Raw genomic sequence first — 22,871 nt, forward strand, 5'->3', positions numbered from 1 at the left:
TAAGTGGTGAAGGCTCTGCCCTCATGAATGGATTAGGCCCTCTTTGCCCTTCTGACTTCAGGACACAACGTTCTGTGTCCTCCGGAGGACACAGCCAGAAGACACTGCCTTGGAAACAGGGAGTCCAGGACCTCACCAGATGCGGAACCTGCCAGAGTCGCCCAGGCTGGAGTGCAGTGGCGTGATCTCTGCTCACTGCAGGCTCTGTCCCCCGGGGTTCACGCCATTCTCCTGCCTCAGCCTCCGCGTAGCTGGGACTGCAGGCGCCCGCCACCTCGCCCGGCTAATTTTTTATATTTTTAGTAGAGACGGGGTTTCACCGTGTTGGCCAGGATGGTCTCTATCTCCTGACCTCGTGATCCGCCCGCCTTGGCCTCCCAAAGTGCTGGGATTACAGGCGTGAGCCACTGCGCCCGGCCGTCAGGTATTTTGTTATAGCGACACAGAGTGAACTAAGACACTCTCTTTAGACAAAAGTGGGCCAGGGGATGGCAGCAACCCTTTTCTCCCCAATCGCATTTAGGCTGTGTCAGTGTTTCCGTAATAAAGGCCCCTTTTCCAGGGGTTATAATTTGGCTGGAAAATGAGGAGGAAAGACCAGACTCCAGGACTGGAGGGGCACATGAAGTAGAAGGCTAGGATGGGAAAGTCTCCACTGGACCCTGGGCACTCAGTGCACACACACACACACACACACACACACACATCTATACCCTACATGTGTGCACTCACACACAGCACCCATGCTCATGGGCACAGTCTCACACACACTCACTGGCAGCTCACACCCACATGGACAAGCCCTCATGGAGGACAGCATTGTTACAGTGCAGCCACAGGTGTAAACAGTTAAGTGCAGGTGTGTGCAAAGATACTCCTAGGAGATGCATCTGTCTGCATCATCTTGCATGGATCTGTTGGTATAGATGCACGGATAGGCCCCATTATATGAGCGGTGTGGACACATACACGGGCAGAAATCCACATCACAGTTGTATAAACAACAGACCATTGTGTGGACAAATCTTTACACACAGGGGCAGGCATGGAATCAGGGCTCAGAGCTTTGGATTTGTTCTACAGATCAGCTCTGGGAGGAGTCGAACCCTGGCTGTGGAAGTTTCTGCTTCTCCTCAATTCAGAGGCATAGACTTTCTGGGTGGTTTGCCCCCCTGGGGCTTCCAAACCATTCCCCAGCATCTGAGTTTAACCCGTTCCCTCATTGTTCAATGGGGACAAGGAGAGCCTGTCTTCCCGGTCCAGAGAAAGGCAGTGGAAGGGGAGAAGTGGGAGGGTTGCAGCTAGGGTGCCCCACGGCGGCATGGGTGGAAGGGCAAGGCACTAGCCTAAGGGCCCAGAGACCTCAGTTTGGGTTTAGGTTGAGATGCCCTAGGCCAACACATGGTGTCTCTGGGCTTCATCCTGAGCCCCCTCTGTTAGGGCCATGTGACACCCCCAGGGACCTCAGCATGGGGAAGAGCACTGAAACCATGTCACATGATGAACGATTAAAGCAACTGGAGACTTTGTCCTGGAGGAGAGCAGGCTTGGGGGGTAAGAGCTCCTCTGGCAGATCTGTGAAGAGCTCCCAGGTGGCAGGGACCACAGGGATGCTGGGGGCTCCGTACCAGGAATAGAAGCATTGAGAGCTGGCTTGGAATAGGGACACATCCCCTCAGAGGTAGAGAGCAAGTTGAGACCAGGATATTGTGCAGGGAGTTCAAGTGTTGGTTGGGGCAGGGGCTGGACCAGATACTAGTGTCTCAAATGCTCAGCTCATAGCAAACACGTATTGAACAAATGAGAGAGCGACTGCAGAGCTCCATTTCTGAGCCAATCATCCGTGATTCAGAGCATACCAGCTCTGGGCTCCCACCTGGCCATCTGCATGACCTTGGCCCTCTCCAAACCTCAGTTTCCTCATCTATGAAATGGGGAGAACAAATTATTTCCAAGAGCTCCAGCAAGTCACATCCCCTATTGTTGGTCTTTCAGGTTGTCCCAGAATTTCTGCTCTTATAAATAGAAAATGACATTGAAGGCAAAAAGCAGACAGACAAGCAAGAGAATGGTTAATACAAAAATCATAGCTAGGCGTGGTAACTTGTGTCTGTAATCTCAGCTACTTGGAAGGGTGAGGTGGGAGGATCACTTGAGGCCTGGAGTTCAAGACCAGCCTGGGCAACAAAGTGAGACTCTGTATCTACCAAAAAAAAAAAAAAAAATCGGAAGAGTGGTCCCCACCACTTGCCACCTGTGATGAGTAGGGAGAGGGATGCAGTCAGGGAGGGGACACTGGTGGGAGCCCTAAGGTCCCATTAGTGCTTTGTTTTTTTTAAAGCCAGATGGTAGGTAGATAGACGTCTGCTTTATTATTCTTCTTTAAACAATACTTATATTTTATACATTCGTCTGTACGTATATTTTACATGTTTAAAAATATTTTTAAAGGAAAGCAAAAGATAAAAAATAGAAAAAGTTCCCCTGCCCCAAACCTCTGAAAAAATTGACAATATGCTCAAATGTGCATAATATTGTACAATTATTCATGATGCAGCAAAGCTGCACTGTTTCAACCGGATGGTCCTGTGTACCATCACACTCTCAGCTGAATCTCTGCAGGCCCTTGCAGCTGTCCTCATCACGGCAACCCCCACCTAGGTAAGCACTTCTAGGTAACAGCCCCTTCTGAGCACGCTCCCCAAGCACTCCTCATGGCCCGCCAGTAGCCCTCCAGGTATGTGTCAGTGGGCCCACTTTACAGGCGAGGAAGTCCCTTGCACCTACATAGGAAGGGGCAGAGCTGGGATTTGAACCAGCTCTGTCAATGCGAAAGTTGTGCAGCAACCTCACCCCAGGAGCCAGGCCCCTCGATTATAGTAACTAGTGTTATGTACACTCACACACGCCGTTGAATCCCCGGAGCCACTTTTGTATTAGGTACATTTATCATCACCCCCATTGTAACAGTAGGAAAACTGAGGCATAGCAAGGTCAGAAACGTGTTCAAGTTCACACCCTAGGTGAGTATCAGAGCTGAGCCTTGAACCTCAGCAGCCTGATCCCAGATTGTGTTTCCTGGCCTGGCTGTGTGGGGAGCTCAGACTTCATGGAAACAAAAGGCAGAACGGTGGCTCCAGGGTCCACAGCTGATCCCAAGGGACCAAAGGCCAGCAGGGTGGTTGGCTGGGGTTGGAGGATGCTGCCTGGGAGATCTGCTCCCAGAGTGATGTCAGCCCTGTGTGATGAGCTGAGTCCCTGCCTCCTTACAGGGTCCTGGCTGCTGGGGAGGTGCTGAGGCTGTGGGTACAGCCAAACAGAGCTAGAGCAGGCTTTGGACTCCCTGCCTGGCAAGTCCAGGTGACAGGCTCAGACACTGGGCACTCTGTCATTTGCTGTTGGCATAAGTTTCCACTGGCAGGAATGTGACATTTATCACCTGAGTGGGCTTCCAGAAGCCCATTGAATGTCCTTAGACCTGGGGTGGGGGACCCTCTCACTGCCTCACCTCTGAGCCTTAATCAAATCCAGGGTGGCTGGATGATCTGAAGGCCCTTTTAGCTCGCGGAGGCCTGGACTTGCCCCTGCCCCCATCCGTGTCCTCAGGGGAAAAGGTTCCCAGTCCTGCCCTTAGCAGCTCTGAGCTTAGATGAGGGGGGATATGAGATGGAAAGGAAAAGGAGAAGTAAGAAACAGACAGAGGAAAAGGAGTTGGCACTAGATCCAAGCAGTCGACACACACTTATTAGGCACCTAGGGCTGTTTTAGGTGCTGGGGACACAAGCAATGGACAAGAAAGCCATGGAGCTCCTTGGGGGCTTTGATTCCAGCAGGGCAGACAGAAGACAGACAAGGAGGCAAAGAAATAAGCACGCCGATATTTGACAGTGTCTTGGGACATTGAAGAAAACAGATGGGGGTAAAGTCAGAGAGAGTGACTGGGTGGATGGGGAGAGAGCGGCTCTTGCCAATACTTTAGACAGGGTGGTCAGGGAAGGTCTGTCAGAGCAGGTGACACGCGAGCTGAGACCAGGGAGTTGAGAAGGACCCAGCAAGGGAGAAAGGGGCTGGTAAGAGGGCCCACTGCACAGTGGAACTGGCTTTACCCACCTGCCTTCTCCCCACTCCTCTGCACTGCCAGTATCCCCAGTTCCTAAAACACTTACTGCCCTTTCTCTCTGTTGCTTCTCCCACAACAGCCCTGAGAGCCAGATGGGGTGAGTCGAAGTAGCCTGACATGCAGTGCAGGAAACTGAGGCTAGAGTGGTGGGGGCGGGGGGTCAGCATCAGCGGTGCCCTAATGCCAGGACCTGACCCGGGCCCCCGCCTCCCAGCCTGGTGCTCTTCGGAGCCTGCCCATTGCCCTGCATGTTATTCAACCACCCAAGTCCAGGCAGGCTGCAGCCACTGTGGAGCCAGCCTGTGGGCACCGCTCCTGAGAGGTCACAGGCTGGAAATGTGGGCAGCTGGGTAGGGTCTAGGAGGGGGCAGCGGCTCAGGACTGGGCGGGGGTCCGGAGCGGAAGGCGCCCAGCCCTGATTGGAACAAGGTGGCAGCACCGGGACCCGAGCCGGGCGTCATTGATCTTGCCTGGTGTTCCGGCCACCAGGCGGGGCCAGCGCCGGGCAGACTGCCGGTTTTCCCAGGTGTGGGGACACCCTGGGGGAATGACTTTTCATGTGGTTGTGGGGCAGGCATGCCACCCAGCACGTGGGGGAGGCCAGGGCTTTGGGAGCACGCTGGCAGTGGGGTGGAGGGGGGTGTCTGGAGACTCAGAATCCCACAGCCAGCAAATGTGAGGCTCCTGGAGACAGGGTCGTGGACTTGAGGCTCCGAGCCCCTGAGGATGTTAGAATCTTCATCGCAATAGCTCCCACTGATGGGGTGCTCATGGCGCCAGGCACGGTTCTGAGAACTCACACAGCTTAACTCTTTTCATCCTTGCTCCATCCTAAGAGGGGGTTCTATGATCATCCCCACTTACAAATGGGGAAACTGAGGCTCGGCAAGGTTAAGTAGCCTGCCAAACACACAGCTACCAGGTTTTTGTCTTAGGAAATAAGAGCCCTGGAACAGCTGGCCAGTGCTGGGAGGACCCCCGAAGATCTCTGAGGCTATTCCCCTTGTGTTGGAAAAACAGGTCTGGAGAGGGGATGTGATGTGCTGGGGCCCAGGGGAGTCCAACGTCAGGACTCATTCTTCCCCCCGGTCATCGTGGGACCTCCACTGGTCCCTGAATGTCAGGCCCCCTGAGGGCAGGGTCCTCAGCCAGGACCTAGGCTCCCAGATGTTACCAACCTTAACTGACAGTTTTCTGCTAGCACACAGGAAGTTCTTTTAAACATCTAACCTGAATCCCTCATTTGCAAGGAAAGCCTCTTCCTTGTCATCTTGCAATACTTCTAAGAAGAGTTTGGCCTTTGATGTTAGGGAAGATCACCAGTTCCCTGGTGTTGTGGGAGGTGAGACTGTACCCCTCTCTGCCATAAAATATCTCTTTACTGTCCATCGCTGGGCCTAAACATTAGCGACTTAGCCCTTGCAGCCTTACAGAGTTTCTTATTAAAACGTGAGTACTCTTGGAATGGGTGTCAGCTTAGCAGGACAGGGTGGTACTTGAGGGGCAGGGCTTGGGGGCAGTTGAGGGGCAGGAGAGAGCTGATTCTCCCCTTCCAGCCAGCCTTGATGGGGTTCTACATGACCTGCCGCCCTCCACCTCTCTGATCTCGTCTCCTTCCACTCTGCCCTTCCCTCACCCTGCTGCAGCCACCCTGCCCTCAAATATGCCCATCATACTCCCACCGCAGGGCCTTTGCCTGTGCCGCCCTTTACCTGGAAAGCCCTTCCCATTCTGTCTGCCTGGCTCAGCTCCCCACTTCTTTCAGGTCCCTGCTGCCTCCTCCAAGAGGCCTTCTCTGGTCTCCTGTGGTAGGCAGAATAATGGCCACAGAGATGTCCACATCCTAATCCCCAAACTTGTGGCTATGTTACCTTATGTGGCAAAAGGGGCTTTGCAGATGTGATGAAGGATAAAGACTTTAAGATGGGAGATTATCCTGGATTCCCCAGGTGGACCCCATATGATCACAAGGATCCTCACACATGGAATAGGGAGGCAGAAAAGGACAGCCAGAGGGAGATGGGGCGTGGAAACTGATTAGGGAACCTGATTGAGGGCAGCGCGGGAAAAACGTGGCTCAAAGCTGTGGGCTTTGAAGGCGGAGGAAGGGGCTATGAGCCATGGAAAGCAGACAGCCTTTAGGAGCTGGACAAGACAAGGAAACGAACTCTCCACCAGAGCCTCCAGCAAGGAACACAGCCCTGCCCTGACCTTGATCTTGGCCAAGGGAGACTCAGAGAGAATTTCTGATCCCTGGAACTGTAAGATGATAAATGCATGTTTTTTTTAAGACACTAAAAGTGGGTTAATTTATGACGGCAGGCATAGGAAACGAATATATCTCCCTTCCTTGATTGACAGTTCCTCAGCACATTTATTAGCACTTGATACCCAATAGCTTGACTTATGAATTGTCTCTTTTCTCTCGCAGAAGGTCAGCTGCAGGAGGGCAGGGATTTTTTGCTTGCTTGGTGTTACATTCGCAGATAGAGTTGTCACATTTAACAAAGGAAATACAAAACACCCAGTTAAATTGAATTTCAGATAAATAATGAACACCTTTCTAGTATAAAGTTGCCCCAGATATTGCAATTATTTATTGTTTATCTGAAATTAAAATAATTTAGGAGTCTTGTATTTTATCTGGCAAATTCATCCCCAGCACATAAAACCATTCCTGGGTACTTATTAGGATCTCAATAAATGTCTATTGAATGAGTGAAGTAGATAAGCAAATGAATTCACATTAACTGCTAGCTTAAAAACCCTCTTTGGCTCCCAGAATGCCTACAGGGTAAAGCGTAAATCATAGCAAATGATAAAAGCAGACAGTTTCATAGCCGCTTCAATATGCCAGACCTGGGCTGAGTGCTTTACACTTATTAACTCACTTGGTTCTTGCAATAACCCAATGAGGTGGTTAGCCCATTTTCCAGATGAGGAAACCGAGGCCCAGGAGGCTTAGTAACTTGTTCAAAGTCATATAACCATTGAGCAGCAGAGCCAGGCAATTCCAGGCCTTTGACAAACTTGGCTCATGGAATGTTCTAATGTTATCTCCCCACCCATTCCCCTGAACACTGTGGATCCTCTCTCTCTTAACAGCCCCCGGCTCCTTTTCAGGGTATGTGCTTCCCCATTCTCTGACTGCTGAACTCCTCCTCATACATCAAAGACCTGTCTTACTTTTCCCTCTTTGTGAGACCATCTCTAAAACTCCCAGGAGGACTTGGCCCTCTCTCTTTCCCCTCCCCACCATGGCCCTTTGTCTGAATGCGTTGTAAGGACTTGCTGTTGTGTTCTTTACATTCCCTGACTGTGACCTCCCTGAGAACGGAGATGGGCCCCTTTCAGCTCTTTGGCATGGGGCTTCAAACTGAGAAGAATGAATGAATGAATGAGTGAATGAATGGCTGAGTGAATGAACGAATGCTGTTTGTTTCTACTCTGGGCCTCAGTTTCAGAGTCTATAAAAGGGGAAGAACAACCCCGAAACCACCCCCCTATTCCTTAAAACAAAACACATTTTTTTCTGATTATAAAAATAATACACATTCATTAAAGAAAAATTGGAAAATAATAAAATTATGAAGAAGAAAATTAAAACCATCCATAATCCTGCCACCCAGAACAATGGTTCCCACTGGGTGTTCAGCCTTCTGCTCTTCTTACTGTGTGTATAGATTTAGCTGCTGCTTCTCTTCTCCGCCCTCCCTCCCTTCGCTCCTTCCTTTCTTTTAGAGTGTTGGGAACATACAGTATGGGGTCCTTTAAACTTGTTTTTGGAATCCCCCAACATGTGTGTATGTGTGTTCTCCTGTTTTCTTAAAGCCTCCCTGATGGCAGGTGACAAGTGGCTGCTGGAGAAGCCTGGTAGGGGCCGGGGTGTGGAAAGCCCATTCCGCCCCCGACTCATGGACCACCATAGTTCCCTTGTGATGGGCTGTTTAGGGGGTTTCCAGATTTCTGTCAGGGAACACCCTGCGTGGATGTCTTAGCTGCATCCCTGGTTCCTTCCTTAGGACAGATTCTGGGACTGGGGTTGCTGAGACCAGTATAGACACTGAGAGGCTCTGGACACCGCCCCACATCCTCCCCACAGCTGCTCTCCAGCCCCACTCCCACCGGCAGCCTGGACTTCTCGGCTTGGCAGAAAGCCGGGGGGCAGTATTCCACCTCCTCCAGAGAAAAGCCCTATCTACACCAAGGCCTCACTGATTCCATCCAATGCTGAAAATACCCATTTACTCAGCTATTTCCCCACGTTATGGTCTAAGGCCCAGGTGCTTAGTTCCAACCAAAACAGCCACAAAGGTCACTGTGGTCTGAGGGTGCTCTGGACCTCAGGCCTGTGTAGACATCATACTTGTTAATAATGAACCCACGGAGCTCACCACGTGCTAGACCCTTTGCGTCTCTGTGTGTCCTCACAGTAACCCTGAAGCTAGGGATGGCTGTCTCCCATCTTACAGGTAAGAAGACTGAGGGCGCTCCAGAGAGCTGTGGGCCCTCGGCCTTGTCATCTGGGGGTGCAAAGGCGCTGCCCCAGTACACCCACTGCCTGCTACCCGATGGGGCAATGTCCCAGCACTACCCAGAAACAAGGACAAGCTTTGGCCTAGAAGCTGGGCAGCCAGGTCCTGTCCCTGTTTTGGCTCCATGTGTGCCCTGGGCAGCTCACCCTCTCCGTCTGTGAAATGGGAGAGCAGGGATTCAGAGACGGCCTCCTAGGCCTGTGGCAGCTCTGAGCACAGTGGGTGCAGATACTCAGTGCTGAGTCAAAGGGAGAGAGAACCCTGCCAGATGGGCCAGCTCACCACAAGCAGCCAAGCCTGGTCTTTGAGGGCTTGGAGTGGGCAGGTCTTTGCCCAAGGCTGAGCTAGGAGGGACCTGACAGCCCCAGATGGAGGCTGGCTCACCCCGCCCCAGCAGATGGGAGGCTATTTTTTAACCCCACAGGAAGAAGAGGACAGAAATGATTGCAGGGGTTAACCTAGGCCCCTGGGGACGCTCCCTGTTTGCATCCTCCTTTCCTCTCAACCCAGAGAGCTATGTGGGCTTCACTTGGAGCTCCCTGAATCCTTCTGGAGCTCCCTGCAGATCACAGCCAGAGCTGGCAGGGCCTGAGTGGCCCCTGTCTGATGGGCGAGGGACCCAGAGCCCAGAGGAGTTTGACCAGGACTGGCTTCCTCTGCCCTCTCTGCTGTGTGCTTCCACTGGGTGAGGCTGCCTCCTCCGCTTCTACCTTTCTTCCTGGGGTGACCTGGGGAGGCCCAACCTTCTCCCGGGCCAGTTTCCCCATCTGTCAGACAATGGGACCCTCCAGACATCACTGAGGCTTCTCCCAGCTGGGAAACCTCCTTCTGAGCTGGGGCGCTGACTCTGTCACATCAGTCCTGGATTCCTGGAGGCCTCAGCCCTCCGGAAGCATCAACCCAGTGGACAGGAGCTCGTGGCAGGTGTCTGGGGACCCCCAGGAAAAGGAAGGATTTCCTGGCCAGAGATGAGAAGAGCAGCGTGGGTAGGGGTTAAGCATCCTCCCCCTGCAGCCTCCCTCAGACCACGCCACCAGGTGGCCCTTGGTCCCCCCAAAAGGAGTTCCTGAAAAGTCTGTGTCTGTTGCAGCAGGTGGGGCCTGTGAAGTGTGTGTATGCTTGTGTGAGGGTGGTGTGTGTTCACATGCACATGGTGGGGGTGGGCACACAAGGCGAGAGGCCTAACATGGTGGCAGGGACAGACTTTGGTTGCTGAGCTGGGACAGCCTGTGACAAAGGCCCCAGCACACCCGCAGGTCTTACCAGAAACCCTCAGCTGGTGCCGGTCTGATCTGAAGGTGGGCACATGCGGGGGAGGGGTACATGCAGGACAGGGGTGCATGTGGGGGAGGGGTACATGCAGGATGGGTGCATGTGGGGGAGGGGTACATGCAGGAAGGGGGGGATGGGGGGGAGGGGTACATGCAGGACAGGGGTGCATGTGGGGGGTGCATGCAAGACAGAGGTGCATGGGAGAGAAGGGTTCGTACATGGCAGTGGTGCATTGGGGGTGCATGCAGGGCAGGTGTGCATGTAGGGGAGGGGCATATCCAGGACAAGGGTACATGTGGGGAGGCCACAGGGCCCAAATGCTGTCAGGGCCTCTGGGAAGCTGGGACCCCAGTGAATGCTTGAGGGGAACCAACTCTGCCTGACCTCCTTTTATGATTGTCTATTTAAACAATACTCTCAATTAATCACATTAATTGAACCCACCTCCCTGCCTCCTGCTGCTTGCCCCTGTGATACAAATAATATGAGCACAATGAAAAATCTTGGAAAATACAGAAAACACATAAAAAAATGTTAAAGCCTGAAGTCTTATAACCACAGTGAACACTGCGAGTGTCTTTGAGGGGAGGGGGGTCTGCAGGTCTTCTCGATACAATCACATTCATTCCCACGTACTGCAGCATTTCCCACAGGCAGCTGCGGAGCTGAGCACTTCAGGTTTGTCTTAGTGAATTCTCTAACAGCCTGAGAGGGAGGTACTGTTATTCTCCCCATTGTATGGCTGAAGAAACAGCAAAAAGGAGGTTAAATATCCCCCTCAGGGTGTAAGAAGCAGAGCCAAGATTTGAATCCAAGTCTGGCTAAATGGAAAATGCAAATCGTCCAGTGTCCAGGGCTGCACTCCAGCCATGCCCCGCCCCCTGGGAGCGGACCACTCATTTATTCATTCCTCTAGGAGCATTTACTGAGCACCTCCTGTGACTCAGACCCAGCACCCACACCAAGGACTTGGCGGATGTGAACGAGACAGAGAGAGGCCCCAACCTGACTCCCCAAGCGGCCACAAACTGAGTCCCAACCTTGACCACAGCTTGATTTCTAGTCCAAGTTGTCACTGACCCCCAGCGGCCTTCATCACTGACTGAACTGTGACCTGGCCTCCTGCACTCCGCAGTGGCCTCTGTGAGCTTTTCATTCCCCGTGATGTGTGTGAAAGCCAAGGCCAGGAGCCCACCTCACCCAGCCTATCATCCACGCGGCCGGGGCCAGGGAGGCCGTCAGGAGCCCACCCACCACCTCTGGCCTGCTGCTCTGGGCCAGGCCTCTCTGGAGCGGGGGTTTGGCCTTGGCCCTTAGCACCCTGCTTGGCAGAAGGGCGGGCCTCGGCTCAGAGCATGGGGCCACCCCAGGAGGGGTCAGCGTTGGAGCTCAGGGTACCTGTGGTGGGACTTCCATGTCCCAGGGTCCTCACACTGCAGCCTCCTCTGATTTTGCCTGGGCCCTGGAACCCCAGGAGACCCCAGGAGCCGTTGCTCCCTCCTCTCACTTGCAGAAACTCAACAGGGCAGGCCTCATCTGAGCTCCCCCCATGCCTGCACTGTATTTCTGGGGGTTCTGCATGTCTCCCCAATCCTCAGGCAGGGCCAGTTACCTACTTTATAGGACCCAGTGCAAAAAGAAAATACAGGAGCCCTTTTCAAAATGCAGGAACAAAAGTTTTTCCCTTCTTCTGTGGACTCTCAACCCACGATGGTGTTTTTTATTTGCTATTCAATGTCACACGTACTTGGACCTAGGGAGACTTGTGCAGAAAGTGCAGACCCTCACAGATGCTCAGGGGCCACCCCAAAACTTGGTGTGCAGATTCCATCCCCCTCTCCTCCCCATGCCTGCCTCAGTGGAGGGCGGCAGTGCAGGTAGTGGGCTGCTGAGAACCCATCCCTGGAGGCAGCAGGAGGCAGACTGGACCCGGGCTCCAAGTCCCCAGGCATGCTGCACTAGCCCATCAGACTTCACTTACAGCACACTAATTCAGAGCGAAAATGATCCAGCGTTTCAATATGGCAACTGCTGAGCATTAAATTCAAGTGCAGGAGGTGAGGGGGCCAGGTAGCCCTGGAACATAGCAGTCTCACAGGTGGCTGGGTGTGGGGTGGATCTCCGTTCTTGGAGTAGAGGGATGTAGAGTACCTCCCTCTGCTTGGAGTATCTGGGGTACCTGGACAAGCACAGGGGGCCATGAACAGGGCCATGCCTGTGTGCCTGCCCCTCGCTCAGAAGAGGGGACCTGACAGGGGAATGCCAGGGCACATCTGCACCATGCCCGGGCAGTAGGCCTGGGCATGACCCTGGATCAGGCAGACCTGCAGTAGGTGGAAGGGCCCCAGGAGAGCTGAGGAGCCTAGGGGAGAGGAACCCAGAGGTCCCTGCCAAAGTGCTTGATGTGCTGCCGTAAGAAGGGCAGCATAGGCCGGGCGCGGTGGCTCACACCGGTAATCCTAGCACTTTGAGAGGCTGAGGTGGGTGGATCACGAGGTCAGGAGATCGAGACCCTCCTGGATAACATGGTGAAACCCTGTCTCTACTAAAAATACAAAAATTAGCTGGTCATGGTGGTGCGTGCCTGTAATCCCAGCTACCCGGGAGGCTGAGGCAGGAGAATCGCTTGAACCAGGGAGTTGGAGGTTGCACTGAGCCAAGATCATGCCACTGCACTCCAGTCTGGCAACAGAGCGAGATTCCGTCTCAAAAAAAAAAAAAAAAAAAAAAAAAAAGGGCAGCATGGGCGCCTGTTGAGAGGGAAAGAAGCTCTTTCCCTGCATATGTTGCCATGGGATTCTGGCCCGGCTCCCTGGGGTGCTCTCTGAGCTCAGCTTTGGCCCTGTCCCTCTCTCTCTATGCCTCAGTTTCTCTAACTATGCACTGAGCAAGGAGAAGACCACCACACCTCAAGTACCTTCTGCATGGGCCATGCACTGAGTTTTATGAATCTCCCCTCTCTTGTTCCACAAATGATTACTGGCCCATTTCTCAGATGAGGAAACTGAAGCCCAGAGGAGGCAATGACTCACCCAGTAAGAAAGTGGTGGAACCGGTTCTACCTGGCTTCCCTTCACCCCTTGAGTCGTTCCAGCCTCTCTAGGTGTGGGTGGAGGACGTGGGAACCAAGCTCGTGGGGGCACCACCAGCTCTTGCCAGAAAGGGGGCCAAGAGAAGACCAAGGATGCCCCTTGACCTGAGGAAATGTCCATTAATTCATAGCTACTGTGCTTTGGCGAGCCACACAGGCTCTGGATGCAGCCTGCCTGGGTGGGTGACCTGAGCAGATGCCTTAATCTCTCTGGGGTTCAGTTTTCTCATCTGTAAAATAGGCCTCATAATAGCTTTTGTCTTATAGGGTTGTGAGGATTAAATGAGCTAAGGTATATCACTTGAGCCTGGGAGGCAGAGACTTTAGTGAGCCAAGATTATGCCAGTGCACTCCAGCCTGGAAGACAGAGCCAGACCCTGTCTCAAATACATATATAAACAAAATGAGCAAAGATATGGAAAACACTTAGACAGTGGCTGACATAGAGTTAAGAGCTACGTAAATGTTTACTGCTGATGGAACTATTTAAGAGTTGAGTCATAATTTATATTTTCTAGACTATCAATTACAAATTTATTCATTTCAATGTTGTACTTTTCCCTTTTGTATTTAGCATCCAGCAAATTTTCCTTTGAAATCTCAATACAATTTCCTAGGTCCTTGAAAAGATAATTTCCCCGCCCCCACAGTGCTTGTAGCCCATGGTGGATCCAATAGCTCTCTCTAGAGCAGCTTTTCCCAAAGTGGACTTTGCACACACCAGCCCCTTCCAGATGCACCATCTCACTCCAAGAGATAACTCAGTAAACAGTTGAGCATACACTATTTTAGATCTCCATGGCCCAACAAGGTAGCCATGAGCATATCAAAGGCTCTGACAAGTCCTGCAGCAAAACACCATTGAACATTGTTTGAAACAATAAATCCCAATCTTGTTTGGCCACAGAGCTCCGTTATTTCTGCTCAACACCTGATAACATCTGAACACACGTTGGGAGATGCCACCCTCGTTTCCTGGTTTCTAGGAAATGGCGAGGGGAGTCAGAGCTGTGGGGAATACCCTCTCGCAGGGATGAGTGGTTCCACCCCTACAGAAATCATCTCCAGTCCTGCGCACCATCACTGGGCCATTCCTCCTGTTCTCACCTTCCTCGTCTGATTCAGTCCCCACAGCAGCCTGGAGAGGTCACTAGCATCAATGTCCCCATCATACAGATGAGGAAATTGAGGTTCACAAAGGTTAAGTGGCCACACAGCCAGTAAGTGGCAGATCCGGTAGACAAACCCACAACTTCTGATTCTAAACCCCACATTCGTTCTTCTGTACGTTGATTGGAAAAGTAAAAATAGATCCTATTCTAACAGGATCCATCTTCCCCCATCATAGGCTTTTAAAAATCTCAAGTACTTTTTTTTTCCGGTAGCATTGAATGCTTTAAAAACTTAAAATTTTTAGTATCTTTCTTTTGATTACTAAAGCAATACGTGCTTGTTATGTATAAAACTTTTCAAACATTTTGAGTTGAAAAATGAAAAAAAGGCAGGGTGCGGTGGCTCAAGCCTGTAATCCCAGCACTTCAGGAGGCCGAGGCGGGTGGATCACAAGGTCAGGAGATCGAGACCATCCTGGCTAACACGGTGAAACCCCGTCTCTACTAAAAATACAAAAATTAGCCAGGCGCAGTGGCGGGCGCCTGTAGTCCCAGCTACTCGGGAGGCTGAAGCAGGAGAATGGCGTGAACCCGGGAGGCGGAGCTTGCAGTGAGCAGAGATTGTGCCACTGCACACCAGCCTGGGTGACAGAGCCAGACTCTGTCTCAAAAAAAAAAAAAAAAAAAAAGAAAAGAAACATGAAAAAAAAAACAAACAGATCTGTATAGCCCTACAAAGTAGCCATTAGCTTTTAAATGAAAATATTTAAATGCTATTTAAATGGAAAAATTAAAATGAAATAAGATAAAAAATTCATTTCCTCAGTTACAGTAGCCACGTTTCAAGCCCTCAGTATTCACATGCACCTGGTGGCTACCGTGTTGGGCAGCACAGACATGGGACATTACTATCATCACAGAAAATCCTACAGGACGGTGCTGTTCTAGATTCTTCCTAGACATATCCTAACACCTATACAGGTTGATTATCCCTAATTCAAAAATCTAAAATCTGAAATGCTCCAAAACCCAAAACTTTTTTAGAGCCAACATGGCACTCAAAGGAAATGCTCATTGGAGAATTTTGGATTTTGGACTGAAGTATAATGCAACTATTCCAAAATCTGACAAAATCAGAAGTCCTAAATTTGAATGCTTCTGGTCTCAGCCATCTTGGGTAATGACTGTTAATGTTGTTAACGTGTTTTTTTTTTTTTTTTTTTTTGGAGACCAGGTCTTGCTCTGTCCCCCAGGCTAGAGTGCAGTGGCATGATCATAGTTCACTGCAGCCTTCACCTCTTGAGCTCAAGTGATCCTCCTGCCTCAGCCTCCCAAAGTGTTGGGATTACAGGCGGGAGCCGCCATGCCTAGCCTATTGATATTCTTGTTGAGGCTCTCAGACATGTCTGCATGGCCTCACACATGGAGGAAAGAGACCCACAGAGGCAAAAACAAGACATGGGGTAAAAATAGACTGGAAGGAAACACACCGAATGATAGTGGTTTTTTCTGGGTGTTGAGATTACCGAGTTTATTTTTAAATTTCTTAGATCCTTCAGGTGTTCTACAACATAAAATGCAGACAGGGTGGGGACGTTGGTTGGATTCATGTTTTCCCTAATGTTCTTACTGGTTCTAAAATCTTCAAGCTATGCTCTCACCCAAGGCTTCACTTATTATTATTTTAACACTGTGGATTCATAAAGAATGGAAGCTCACACAAGTCCAAGGAAGGAAGGAAAGGCAGACAGAGGCTTCTTTTCAGGCCTGGGTGGTTGCACAGGGTCCCTTGCTTAGAAGGGCCTCATGCTCGGTTTCGTGTTCTGTGGTCGCCGTCCTGAAATTCTTACTGATTTTTGAACAAGGGATCCTGTATTTTCATTTTGCACCGTGCCCTGAAAATCATGCCACCGTCACTAGCCCTGGGATTCTCCCCAGGACAGGTTTCCCTTCAGCTGCTCTAAGCCTTCGCCCTTGTCCTTGTCCAACCATGGACGTGGCCGTCCACGGAGCCCTCTACGTGCCTCAGAGCAAGTGCACTTCGGCTGCTCAGATGTGTGTCTAGAGACTGACAAAAATAGGATTCGTGAGCGGGTGCGGGAGGCCCCTGTGGTCTCTGTTCACACACGTACCTACCCTCAAGGCCATGTCTACGCTGGCCTATTTCAGAGAACTGCCCTGTGCATCATGGGATGCTTTGCCCCACATCACGGCCCAGCTTGGTTCAGTCCTGGAGCCCCATGTCCTGAAACCATGACCAACCCCAGGCCTGGCCCACCTTCTTCCTCAGTCTCCTCTCCCTCAAGCCCTCCACAGGACCCATAAACCTTCCATCTCCATGTAATCCTTTTGTGTGATCCTTCTTCCATACCTTTGCCCATGCTGTTCACTCTGCTTGTACCAGCAAGGTTCCTTCCTTCCCAGATCTGCCTTTCTAGACCCATCTCAGATTCCACCCTTTCTAGGAAGCCTTCAGGAAGTATTTGAGAAGGGTCTGAAGATGCTGTGGTTGCAGAGAGGAGGATATGAATCACCTCGCTTAGAGGTATCGGGGAGGGCTCCATGGAGGTGGTGCCCTCAGGCCAAGGAAGAGAAGACACCTTCCAGGCAGAAGGGAGAGTATCATGGGCTGGTTTGATGTCAGACAGACCACAAGATGACTCAAGGTCCTCTTTCCTCTTCTTAAACATTAGTTGCAGCAAGTCCCACCATCTGCCTAAGTCTGTTTTCATCTCCACAATGGAGGTGGTGATGCCCAGCACACAGTGCTGTGATGAGGGTTTAATGGGGAATCCAGAGCATTTATAGAAGTCCCAGGAGGCCAAGATTCTGCATAAGTAGGAAGGACCTAAGCCAGAGGGGTGTGGGTGGCCAGAGGAGAGAGCCTACCTTAGTAGGGCTGGGTGGGCTAAGGTCTGGGCTGAATCTTGAGGCTCTGGAGCTTAGAACAGCATCTGCAACTCCCTGGCTGTGGGGGTTCAGGCAAGGACTGCCTCCTCTCTGAGTGTCAGTTTCCCCATCTATAAATGGAAAGCTGGGACACTGAAAAACACTGGGGGGGAGGGTGGTTCCTCAGGCAGTCTCCACACATCACGGGAATGTCGGCACCCAGGGAGAAGGCATCTTTGTCCCCTGTGTTCACTTCTGCATCCCCAGTGCCCAGAACAGTGCTTGCATGCAGTAGATGCTCAATAAATGTTCACTGAATGAATCAGCAGCAACCAAATTCGGTCACCTCACATCCTAAGTCCACTGGGGACGTAGGCCCACCTCTCCAGGGAAACTGTCTGCAGATTGGGACCACACCTCAGGTCACAAGCATTTCCTGAGCACCTACTGTATGCATGGCTCTACGCAGCCCAAGGCAGACCCTTGCTCCACAGCCCGACAGGGCAGAGCCAAGGAGGCAGGTGACAGACACAGTGATTTGGGAAGAAGAACAGAGAGCAGGGTGGCCAGCAGGGTCTTGCCTGGGTGGCAGCAGGCCGTTCCCAGGCTGGAGCTCAGGCTGACAGGAGCCCCAGCTTGCCTGTTCCTGGGAGAGTGGGACTGCCTCTTCCTCTTTCTTTCTTTGAAAACAAAAATTGTTTTCTGTTAAATTTATGAGTATTAAAAGTTTGGAAAATACACAATCATCAAAAGAATGTAAAATAAAGGTTACCTGCCATCATGGTGGACCACACAGCATTAACTACTATGGACTTTTCAGTGTTTCCCTCTAGTCTTTTTTCTGAGGTGGCTTTGCTCTCAGAGGTGGCTTCCTCTCCCCCTGGGAAGGGATACAGTTGCTCTGTAGGAGATGTGGGGGCACCAGGCTCTCTCCGTGGGCTCTTTATCACTTCTGACTTGGAGGTCCTTTCTCCACCCCTCCTGGACCTAACACCTCTTCCTGAGACACAGGGGTGCAAAGAGCTGGGGGAGGCACGCAGCAGGCCTCCCCTCCTGCCCCTGCTTACCCCACGGGGTGGGGGTGGGACAGAGCTCAGGCTTGAGGAAGGAGCACTGGAGGCCAAGCCACAGGTGCTGGTCCTCAGCCCTGGTGCCCAGGCAAGTTGGGTTTGGGAACAGGGGCATGACCAAAATGGGCCCCTTCTTTCCTCCCCACCCCTTTCCACTCTGTCTGCCTTTCCCTCTGCGCTCTCCAAGTGTTCCGTCCCCCAGATGCCCTCTGTTTCCTCTGCTCCAGCCGTTTAACTCCTCTCAACAAAGGCCAAGGAATCAGGCAGACTGTGGACACTCAGGTGTGCGTGATGGGAAGGGACCTGCATTTACAAAAGCCCCACTCCCACAGGGGCTGCGTGTGCTGGTGGAATCTCAGTCACCGTGTCCCACGTTGAAGGATGTTTGGAGGGGGGTGACTTTGGTCACCCTTCAAATCATAAGTTATACACGTCTGCCCTTTCCGCCCACATGTAAGTCTGAACCTTTTGCCAAAAACACTTTTCCCAGACTCGAAAGAAAACCCCAAAGAGGAACCTAAACCTTCACGCTGCCTGCACTGATTGGACCGGAGTGCTCAGGCTCGCACCAACAAGTGTTTCAAAGAAGAAGCCAGACAGTGAAGGGGGAAGTGAGGGAGAAGCTGGAAACCTCTCAGGCTGACCAATTGTCAGCCCATTCATTCATTCATTCATCCATCCATTCATCCATCCATTCATCCATCCATCCATCCATCCATCCATTCTTTCTTTCTTTCCTCTATCCATTCAGTGAGAAGGGCTGAATATCGCCTGTGAGCCTGCCCCTGCTCCCAAGAACACCCGTGGGGTGAGGAGTGAGGGGCAGCAGTGGCAGATCACCCCCAACGCCTGGAGGGGAGAAAGGGAAGGGCTGGGAAGGCTCCCCAAGGGGGCGGCCATGAAGCTGGGCCTTGAGAAGACAGGCCAGGGTCTCTCACCTTCCACGTCCTGCTTAGAGTCAGACAGAAGGTTTTTGCAGAGGAAGAGGAACATTAAATAGTAGCAATTTCTGGCATTCCATGAGGGCTTGTCTGTGCCGGGCCCTGTGCTGTGCACGTGATACACACTACCTCATTAAACCTACCCAACATGTCTTGAGGTGGGTGCTGTTCATTTTCTCCATTTTACAGGTGGAAAAACGAAACACAGAGAGGTGAGGCACCTCTCCCAACGCCACACAGCGAGGAAGTGGCAGAGCCTGGCTGCAGCTGAGGCTTATAGCTGCATTTTACATTGCTTCCTCTCCAAAGAGTGCCTTCCTTTATCCCTGGGAGCCATTGACAAGGGGTCTGACAGTCCCTCTAGTCTTGTGCCTGCTCAGCCCTCTCTAGCCCTGAAAAAACCAGGGCTTGGCGCTGGAGAAAGAGCAGGAGGGCGAGATGTGGAAACATCTGTTGAATGGCAGGGGATCACGCTGGCGCGGAGGGGCCCAAGCCGATCAGGAGGCTGGCCTGTGCCAGGCCAGTGCTCCCTGTGTACCAGGTGCCACATGCGGGGCTCAGGGCAGGGCCACAGTCACTCCTCCTAGCCACCCTTTGAGGTCAGTGTTACTAGCCCATTTTACAGAGGAGGAAACTGAGACCTTAAGAGGTGAGTTCACATGTCGGGTCACCCAGCTACCATGCAGTTTAAGCCTAGATTGTTCTGACTCCTAAACTCTGTGCAAAGCAGATGATTGGACCCCAGGGAGGCAAAGAAAGTCAGTTTTCCTGCTGTTGAATTCGACGTTTTACAAGACCACATGCCTCTTTGGACCTCAGTTTTGTCATCTATGAAATGAGGAAGGGAACTCTGCCTCCCGGTGCCGACATGCTCCTGGACTGAGTCACTGTTCCTTGTTCTTGTGACTTCTCAAAGCAAGACCAGAGTCCCACTCCCAGCCTTAGGCCCAAGATTCCCATCCCCACTGTGTCCAGGGGCTTCAGGAGGTGCTATTTTAAGGCAGATGGCAAAGGCCTGGGCTGTAGATCCACTGAGGGCTAAAGGCAATCTTTCCTGCCTCCATCCCTCCCTTCCTTCCTTCCTTCTCTGTACTTCCACCAAGCAAGGTAGGGAACTACTCGCTGAGTCTCAGGGCTGGCCCAGGGACTGAAGCTCAGAGGAAGACAGGGCTCCCCAGTGGCTGCAGGTGTCCCAGCAATGACTCCTAGCAGAGGGGGTGTTTGGGTTCAGTCTGGAAGACTGGGTGAGATTCCCCAACTACGGGGCATGGGGGCACACTCTGGGTGGCAGATTTGAGGAAGGGTCTGCAGATAAGGCATCCCCAGGAGACGGCAATAAGAGCTGGTGTTGGGGCTGCCCCACTGAACCCAGAGCCCAGGCCTGTTTCCCCACCTATGGAGGAGTCCGGACTGGCTCAGTGGCAAGGCTGGGGTCAGAGGCCGCCACTCTCCTCCTGCCTCTCACAGCCCGCTGGAAGGTCCGGTTTTCAGGCTCTGCTTATCCGTCCCCCGGCCTCCTCCCTCCAGGTACCCGAGGGAGCCTCCGCTTTGATGCGGCCACCTCCAGGCCCAGGCGTCAATGAGCCCTCTATATGACCAGTGGGGCTGCTGGGGGCCTCTGGCCGGCCAGAGTGGGTGCGGTAAGGCCTGGACACACAGTCCCGCTGTGTGGGGTCGGCTCATGCCTGCCTAGACCCTGTGGGCAGTGGGGGGCTCCCAGGAATGCTTTTCCAGCCTGGGGGGCACTTTGGACAGGCAGGGTGGTCTGGGGAGACGGGGGTGTGCAGGGCAGCCTCAGAAGCCGCCGTCAAAGGGACCTAGCAGACGTGGCGCCAGGCAAGCGCCATAGTGGGCACGGGAGGGCTGGCGGTCAGTCCGTTCCTCTCCCAGGGATGGCGGGGAGGGGGAGGCCCCATGAACACACGTGCTCAGGGTGACCAGCCGTCAGGGTTTGCCTGGGATGAAGGGGTTTCCTGGGACGTGGGGCTTTCAGTGCTAAAACAGAGAGTCCCCTGTTACTGGAACTTCCTGGACCTTCGGAAAGGATACGGTGACTGACCTCTCTGGTCTGGGCAGCCTCCTCCCTGTCCGGTGACCTCTGAGTCAGACCCTCTCGGCCAGACCTGCCCAGGGCCATTTTGTCCACCCCCTGCCTCCACACAGGCCCGCCTCATACCCAGAGTCCACTTTCCATTTCTCCCAGGCATCTTCAGGGGAGGAGCTGCCGGCCAACTCCAACCACTGCTAGGGGGACCTTGGCCAGACCCACACCATGCTCCCAGCCCTCCTCGTGGCTCCCAAGCCAGCTCGTACTTTCCTGCTTCCACACCTTTGCCCAGGACGTTCCTTCTGCCTGGAACATGCTTTCCCTGTCTTTGTTACCTCTTCACCCTTAGGGACCCAGTTTCCAAGTCACTCCTCCAGAGGACTTGTTCTCTCTTTCTCAAGGCTGGGCTAGTACCCCTCTTTGAACTCACAGCCCTGGTTCTTCTCCCAAAAACCTTTATCACGCCCCAGGGCAATTTTCTGTTGACCCATCTTTTTCTCCACCAGACGGTGAGCTCCTAGGATGGAGATCCTGACCCAGTTTCCCCCGGGCTCCCAGTACAAGGCCATGCTCAAGGTGTTCAACAAATGGAAAATGCTTATTGAGCAGCTACTCTGTGCCAGGCCTCATGCTCCTTTAATTCTCTCCATAGCTCTGCAAGGTTGGTGTAACCCCTACAGATGAGGAAACCAGAGACAGAGAAGTGAAGTCACTCATGCAGGTGACGGCAGAGGGCAGAGTCAGGACTTGAACCTGGAGAGCCTGGCTCTAAAGCCCAAGCTGGAATCTCGATACTCTACACCTCGATAAGTTTTTGGGAAATGACTGACTAAACGGATGAATGCATTTGTCCCCCCAGAGCCCCCTTAAAGCCTACATGTGGCAGTTTGGGCCCATTTCCTCGGCTTCCCTCCCTGGAGGGGCACCCACCGCCAGTGTCCCTGGTGAGTGTTTGCCTGTGGGGGTGCAAGTGAGGGTTCAGCAAAGGTGACCTGGTGTGAGGGGGTGCCCCAGGGGGTGCAGAGGAGGGCCTCATGAGGCAGATTCAGAATGAAGGTGCTGGCCCCCAATGGAGCCGTGCATGGGCAAGGGGGTCCTCAGGGCCATTGGCCCATAATTGTCAGATGGGGAAACTGAGGCCCAGAGAGAGGAAGGGACTTGTCCCTAGTTACACAGTGTCTGGATTGCAGCTCTTAGGTCTCAGCTTCCCCATTTGCCACACAGGGAGAATAAATCTCCCTCGTGCTGCCTGGGGGTAGACCCCAGGGGGCCCCGTGCCCTCTCACACCTTCCATTCCAGCTTCTAGAATTCCACCATCTGTGTGCCAGCCCTGAGGGTAAGCATTGCCTTCTTCTCACCTCCTACTCACGCCTCTACTGCAGGATGGGAACCAAATGCCTCTCCACACTTTTCCCATACCCCTTCTCTCCACAGTGAACTGAGGGGAGTTTCTGATCCCTTAGCTCAAAGTCAGAGAAACCGAGAGAAGAGGGCTCGGCGGGAGCCGTGGGAATGTCATGCACAAGCAGTTGGACTCTCCAGGGGTCTGGAACTCTCCCTTGCTGCCTCGAAGGCCTCTGTGCAGGCTGTGGCACTGGCTGAGTACAGGTGCCTGAAGGCAGAGGCATGGATGGGATGCTTCATTCTCCGCCTGTTTTTGCCAGTGAAGACAAAAGGGAAGTCATCTTCCATTGGTCTATGGGGACACTGAGGTAGTAGGAGCTCAGTGATAATTCTAGGGACCACCCTGGGTTGTCAGGTGGGGGAGACAGAGAAGCCCACATAGGAGGCAC

General features: G+C 52.6%; 1 protein-coding gene and 1 long non-coding RNA gene across 3 annotated transcripts in view; one reads left to right on the forward strand and one right to left on the reverse strand.

Moving 5' to 3' along the window:
* RUNX3 (RUNX family transcription factor 3) overlaps nt 1–22,871 on the reverse strand; it is a 65,172-nt gene that overhangs the window by 38,627 nt on the left and 3,674 nt on the right. The gene's annotated exons all lie outside the window — the stretch shown is intronic.
* The window catches only part of LOC131384221 (uncharacterized), a 34,303-nt gene that overhangs the window by 8,235 nt on the left and 3,197 nt on the right, over nt 1–22,871 (forward strand). The window contains exon 2 of the long non-coding RNA XR_009214868.1: nt 21,730–22,021. This is a non-coding gene — a long non-coding RNA (uncharacterized LOC131384221). The remainder of the gene's footprint in view (nt 1–21,729; nt 22,022–22,871) is intronic.

This window comes from Hylobates moloch, unplaced genomic scaffold, assembly GCF_009828535.3.
Source record: "Hylobates moloch isolate HMO894 unplaced genomic scaffold, HMol_V3 SCAFFOLD_9, whole genome shotgun sequence".
In the NCBI taxonomy this organism is placed as follows: Eukaryota; Metazoa; Chordata; class Mammalia; order Primates; family Hylobatidae; genus Hylobates; species Hylobates moloch.